This window comes from Rattus norvegicus, chromosome 8 (assembly GCF_036323735.1).
Source record: "Rattus norvegicus strain BN/NHsdMcwi chromosome 8, GRCr8, whole genome shotgun sequence".
In the NCBI taxonomy this organism is placed as follows: domain Eukaryota; kingdom Metazoa; phylum Chordata; class Mammalia; order Rodentia; family Muridae; genus Rattus; species Rattus norvegicus.
This window is the reverse complement of record NC_086026.1, coordinates 55,813,949-55,820,965: the sequence shown is the minus strand read 5'-3', so window position 1 is coordinate 55,820,965 and position 7,017 is coordinate 55,813,949. Positions and strand designations below refer to the sequence as shown.

At 47.9% G+C, this 7,017-nt stretch overlaps 1 long non-coding RNA gene across 1 annotated transcript; it reads right to left on the bottom strand.

Annotated features, from left to right (window-relative positions):
* Window positions 1-258: 258 nt before the first annotated feature.
* On the bottom strand, window positions 259-6,769 carry LOC102549886 (uncharacterized). Its single transcript, XR_593860.4, has 4 exons — window positions 6,671-6,769; window positions 3,952-4,061; window positions 2,239-2,350; window positions 259-1,222 (listed from the first exon to the last, which is right to left on the bottom strand). It is a non-coding gene; the product is annotated as an uncharacterized LOC102549886 (long non-coding RNA).
* Between the last annotated feature and the right edge of the window lie 248 nt (window positions 6,770-7,017).

The following is a 7,017-nucleotide window of genomic DNA, read 5'->3' as shown; positions in this document are numbered from 1 at the left end:
GTATTACAAAGGCAAGTGAGTGACATATAGCAACACCTGACTGGGCAGGGCAGGTTGATGGAATAAGTTCACCCCTCTCCTTATATCCTTGTCCCCCTCCCCTGACATAGCCAGGGAGAGACCATTCCTCCACCCTCCTGCAGGCTTACATTGAAGAGAATCAAGGAAATAATTATGGGATGGAGAGGATTTATTAAATTGGATAAATCTTGGCTACAACCATCCTTTTAGGCTTCGAGTGGTTTGGGTTTTTTTTTTTTTTCATTCTGGCTGCATAATAAAATAATAACATAATTAGTAAGGAATTTGTTACCTTTCAAGGAAGAGACTTTAATTCCCCTGAAGAACATCTCCCCACCCCCAGGCTGTCTCTATGACAGTGTGAGGAAGAATATGGGGAAGGAAAGGAGGGCTACCCTACCCACCGTGTGCAGCTGCTCGGGTGGGAGATCAGGTACCCATCCACTCCCTCCAAGGCTCCTCTAGCAGAACCAACAGAGGGCTGACTGCCGAGGACAGCCAGAGCATCCAGGAGTCATTCCTCCCGTGAGGCTGCCACAATGACCTCTAGTCTAGTGCAGCCCATGCCTTATCCGGATCCAGATAAGGTTCACACCCCTGGGTTCCATTCCTATGTAATCCAAGGAAGGGAAGCATCTATATAGAGCATCATCTAGCTGCCAGTGTTTTGTCCTACTTTAACTTATTTTGTGATGGTCTCATGTATGATGGGCTAGCCTCAGACTTAGTATGTACCTGAGGATAATCTCTTGCCTTTGTTTTCTGCGTGCTGTGATCACTATACCCCATTTACACAGCACTAGGGATTAAATATATAGCTTTTTCCATACCAGACAAGCACTCTACCTACTGCATGCATCCCCAACTCCTCCCACACCCCTGAATTCATATTAAATCTTGGGTGGCATTGGCCACCCAGGCACCAATCTGAGTGAAGTGAAGTGTCAAGGAAAGGAGGACTTGGAGTCACAGGACAAGAGCAGAGTAGATCCACTGTGTCCTCCACAATGTGAGGGCAGGGAGATCCTTCTCCCCTATCACTAACAGCCCACCACTTAGTTCTCACCTTTCCCATGTGTATAATGGGTACAATGTGAGTAATATGCCTTGTCCCCTTCTTTGGCTCAACTTCCGCATTGACAGATTCTTTCCCATCTCCCTCTTCTGTGACGTGTTATCCATCCTGGTCCAAGAGGTGAGCCTGTGACGTCAAGGAAAATGAAGAGAAGTGGAAAGAGTCAGTCACAGAACAGATTCAGTTTTATAGATCCTAAGCTCCGGTGCTTAATGGGACCCAAACATTCCAGGAAAAAGATGCAGCCGCGATTTAAGTTGTCACCTGTTTCTCTGTCCTTGACAGCAGTTTACCTGGGACAGAGAATGGAGAGAAGGATGTTCACTGTTCAGATGTGAAAGAAGTAAAAGCAAGAAAAAATACGTAAGTGACCTAGAAGCCTGGAGCCCTGGCTCTCTGCCCTACCCCAGCAATCTATAACTGCCTGGTTACAGTCGGGTTTCAGTTACTGTAACACAATACCAGGCTCAGGCTCCTTTGAAGAAAACAAGGTTTATCTGGTCCATATCTGTTCCAAAGCTAAAAGTCCAAACAGCATGCTGTTGGCTCTGGTTGGGTCTTATAATCAATGGCAGAACATTTGCAAGAAAGAAACCAAATCAGCAGACAGGAAAGCTGGGTATGGCTCGGGGCCAAAGTAAGGCTTCTACCTCACTACCTCAGGACACCAGTGTTCCCTTCTGAGGTCCCGGTGACTAAAGGGTTCCTATCAGGACCCACCTTTTAAAGGTCTCAGCACCATCATATGTGAGCCTTTGTAAGGAAATCTTAAAACCATGTGCAAACCACAGACTATCTGATGGTTGAGATTCACTTTTGCCTACCTTGTCATACTAGGAAGTCATGACAGATAAGTCATGTGTGGCCATCCTTTGTGTCTTGGAAAACAGTGCTTACATGGGCATGTATACATGCAGGCATGTACACGAGTTCCCTGGGTCTGTGTGGGTGCATGTGCAAGCCAGAAGGTAACCTAGGATATATTTCGTCTCTCTCTCTCTCTCTCTCTCTCTCTCTCTCTCTCTCTCTCTCTCTGTCTTTTCTCAAGACATGGTCTCTTTTTGTCAAGTAGCCAGCAAGGCCCCAGGGTCTGCCTGTCTCTGCCTCCCAGTCCTGGTATTACAAGTACATGTTACTGCAACCTCTTTATACAGTCTCCTCTTGCAAGGCAGGCACTTTACCAGTCTTCTGGGTTTGTTTCTCACTTGATAATGATGACCGGGAAGTCAAGCCAGTCTGCTGCAGTTTCCTCATCTGCAGAAGATAAAAAGCATGTCACTAAGGTATAAAATCTAATACACCACTGTTTCTGAAAGCCATAAGAAAACGCACTGCTCTAGAGGATGCAAGGTTCTCAACCTTGGCCGAGATTTTCTTCTCAGAGAGGATGCTGGCCCTCCCGCCTGCTCAACCATTCTCTGCTCTCTGACCTCAAATCATCCAGGCTCCCTCCCAAACTCCCGGTCGGTTCAGTTCAGCTCCACAGTTTCCATCCAGAAATGTACCACTCCCTTCCCCCCCCCCCCCCCCCGCGCATCCATCCCTCATCCATCACTGTCACATCCCACAGAGGACTTTTATTTAACAACCAATTTATTTCCAATTTAACTAATCTGGGGATGGGCCATCTCTCTCTCTTACGCAAACCACCAATGCCTGGGTTGTAAACAGACTCACAAACGAGGGTGCTGGGTAATATAAACTCTCATCAGAGCAGCATCAGGAGAGAGAGCTGCCGGAGAGAGGGGGGTCACAGGAGTGCAGACCAATGCAATATACAACTGCCCCAATATAAATAACCCCACAGCCCTCATTCCTGGCCCCTGCACTTGGTACTGCTTAGAATTATTTATATATGTATCTGTTGATTCCCTGGCTCACCTTGAGTCCAGGACAAATGTTTCATCAAAGATGTATGAGATTCTAAGTAACTTCGGGCTAGGTGGGAAGGAGTGGGTAGCTGGGTAGGTAGCCACCATCTGTCCCCTGACCAGCCCCTCTCTCTATTTTTCCTGGTTGGAAGTCTCCTCTCAAAGCCCACTTCTGTGTACTATGCTTGGATGGAACAATGGCCTCCGTGAAGGGTAACCTTGCTTTGTGAAGAGACCACCAGAGAATCATCTACATGGCCCAGCCAGCATCAGGAACATACATGTCTACTAGAGACAACAGGGAAGACCTGCACCAGAAGCTGACACCTAGGATAGGTTCAAGGGAGCAGCAGACTGGATGGTCTAAGATCTGTCCCCAGAAGGCCTAGAGGCTGAGTGTCCCTGCTCCCAACTGCCCCTTCTTCCAAGTTCTAAAGCTATGTTCAGGCTTCTAGATTGAAGCCAGGGATGTAGATGTGAAAGGAAATCATGCTCTCTGTCTCTCTGTCTCTCTGTCTCTCTGTCTCTCTGTCTCTGTCTCTCTCTGTCTCTCTCTCTCTTTGTGTGTGTGTGTGTGTGTGTGTGCGCGCGCGCGCGCGTGTGTGTAGGCCAGAAGACAACCTTGGGTGTTATTCTTCTAGAGTTATCCACCTTGTTTTGGGGACAGGATCTCTTGTTGACTTGGAGCCTGTCAATTAGGTTACACTGACTCTCCAGTGAGAATCCAGAGCCGCAGCTACAAGTGTGGACTGCCACAGCCAGCTTTTCACAGGGTTCTAGTTATTCAATGAGGTCCAAGTGCAAGGCAGCCACTGTGCTCAGCTGTCTCCTTGGCCCTGGGAAACCACACTTTAGAAGGAGCAGAGTCACTCTCTTCATCTCTCCATTAGTTGGTTCCCTTCCCCACAAAGGGAAGCTTGAACTCAGGCTCCCCAGATCCCTTCTAACTCTAACCTCTTCCAGGTGGAGCCATGAGAGACTGACCTGGCTACTGAGAGATGTATCCTCTTCCTGGCTAGCACACCGAGGCCTGCCTGCATGACTTTAAATCACACCTCCTCAACTCTGCTGCACTCGGCACTTTCCTGGGCCACCTTAGAGGGCAGAGAGAGTTTATGTTAAACAAACACCTCTTGGTTATTAGAAACATATTTATAGTGGTTATGGGGCTCCAGAGGTAGAGACAGATTCATTCCCAGGCTGGGTCTCCAGGGAAGACTGTGGCTACAGAATAACTTTCTCCAACCCCAGGGACCATCACGGAGGGTCACCCCCCAGCCTCCATCAATCCCACCCTTGTTTCTTCTCCCTGTGACAATAATTGCAGGTCTGAATTGTGCTCCTGGTGTTGGTAGGGGCGGAGAGCTCATGTGAGAGCTCGAAGACAGGCTTTCAGGGCTGCTGCATCCATTTAAGACGGATGATGGATGTGAGGCCTTTTTGAAATTGGAGACTCAACTCAATCCTAAGCCAATTAGAAAAGGATGTGTTTATTGAAAGCCTACAGCATCTCTTTTAGGGCTAACTTCAAGATCCTGGTTTACATTAGAGATACGGCCTGTATCTCTAGACTATGTGAAGGGCTTGGGAACAAGGAAGAAGGAAGGAAGAATGCTCCCCAGCAGTGCTGTAACCCTCAGAGGAGGAAGGACAAAGAGGCAAGGAGCCTGCCTGCCCCTCCTCCCCTGCATCCCAGTGCTACATGGCTGCATTCCTCTAGTGGCCAGAAATATTTAATCGAATACTTTTGTTTGGATCTCACATCCCTGGTAACCTGAAGATGTTACCATGGCAATCCCCAAGTAATACATCTCGATTATTTATGGCCTTTGCAGATAGGGTGGGGAGGCACTGCAGGCCCCACAGAAACAGCGGGAAGGTGGGAGCTTCATTTCCTCTCTCACTGTTCCTCAGCAGCCCTGGAGGAAAGGCTGAAAGAAGATGTGACCCATGGTTGGCTCGCTTGAGTTCAAAGCCTTTTAACACGGAGGGCCTCACCTCTGCCTTCCCCCTGTTATGTCCCTAGAATGTTCCCGTTTCCTCTATCTCCATTCCAGGGTCTCTCAACTCTTCTCCATTGCCCTTTACTCCCTCTGCCATGGGTGCTGGGAAGACGGGAGAAGCCAGGGGACGTATGCATGACTTGTGCTCTTGGGGGCAAGTGTGATCCGAGCCAGAATTCCTATTCACACCACCTATCACATATGTGGCCTGCTATCCTGAAGGCTTTGTTTCTCTGAGCACTCGGATGAGGATGAGAAATGACCACGTCTGAGATTCAGTATGAGAACAATGAAGTAAGGCATGTGGTGTTCTTTTACATGTAGCAAGTGCTCAATAAAAATCCTAGCTGTTGGATAATCACCACACTGTCAGTCATCCTAGCATATCCTTGTCTGTGGGTGGGAGTCAGTATTGCCAAGGGAACAGAGCTCTCGGTGGACAAAGTACAGGGTTGGGGCTGGGGGGTAGATTTCTAAATATCTCTCTTATCCAGTCTTCCTGTGTCCTATGTCCTCTGAGGCCCTGACAGAGCAGTACACCATCCTGCTCCTCAAGCAGTGCCCACGGTTAGATGTGGAGTCGTTCCTCAGTTTGACTCAGCTACTGTGCTCCGTATCCCTGGCCTTAACTCCTTCCAGCTGTGAAGTGTCCTGCCTCGCATCCTCCGCCCACACTGGACCAGCTTGTCATGCCAAAGGTCTCAACTGTGCAGGTGGCCTTCTCTAAGAGGTCCCTAGGCTGTGAGTGCTCCAGCTCACGTGCCCATCCCCCTGCTTAGTCACCGCTCCATAATTATTTCAGTTAATGATCATTGATTAGCCTGGCTCCCTCAGGTCACAAGTACCATGAGATCAGAAATCTTCACACACCTTTGTCTATAAGAGATCCTGAGTCCTTCACACCTCCCACCATATAGAGCTGTTAAATATATTTCCAATGACTGAGCAATACATAGAGGCTCATTGTACTAAGATTTGAGAAACAGAAGCCAGACGCACATGTTCAGGCATGAAGAACAACTCTCCTTGCTTGCCTAAGCTCACATCATTTTGTATCTCTAGCACGGTGAGGTTTGAAACCTTTGCCCTACATGCAAACTGAACTATACCTGTTAGGCAAGAGGTCAATGTTAAAGGACGATCGTTTGAACACGTTTGCATTTGTGCATGTACAGGGTGGGTACTCGTGCATGTACTTGGGCATATATGTATAGAGAACGGATGCTGCCCTCTCTGGCTCAGGGCTGCTACTCAGTCCCTCTGTGTGGCAGAAGGCCACAAAGGCAGGTCACAGATGCTGACACTGGAACACAGCATATAATGAGGATGTGGAAGACGGAGGCCACGGCCCAGATCTTTGGTCCTCAGACCCCCCTACAGGTGTCCCCAGGGAGTCATGGGGACTTGTGAGCTATTTTAACATTTCTGTCTGCCTAGCAGAAATGACACATTTAGCAGCGATAAAGCCACACAGACTACTAACTGAGACTTCATTTCCCCGCTTTTGGCTGGAATTACATCAACTCAGTGTGATAAAGCCACTAATCTTGTGCTGATCGGAACCCCTGATTGTCAGTCATACATGGCTTTGATTAATAAAAAATGGGAAAACAAATTATTACTTGATAAATGCAGTTCGTTTGGTAGACAAAAATCTTTGAAGATACACGAAGCATGGTGCAGAGGGAAGGAGAAAGTACCTGACTGTTAAAACCTCGGGCTCAGGAGCCGCTTGCTCTTCCAAGTTCTCACGGTAAACTGCACTAGTGTCCTAACGGGATAGGCCTCAGTTTCTTCACCTGAATGGGAGTCAGAGTAGTGTTCATGTTGTAAAAATAAAAAAATAAAAAAAGTATAGTTGTCTTTTACCCCGCTAGGTCCTGCACCGCGGTGTCCCAAGATATCTGCTAGATATCTCTGCGGGAACACATCCCAACTCCAGTGTCCCCTGTCACCGCACACTTTCTTACATTCAAACCCTCACACAAAGGAACACACAACTCAATAACCTTTGACCCAATTGGTAAGATATAATTGCCCACTTAAA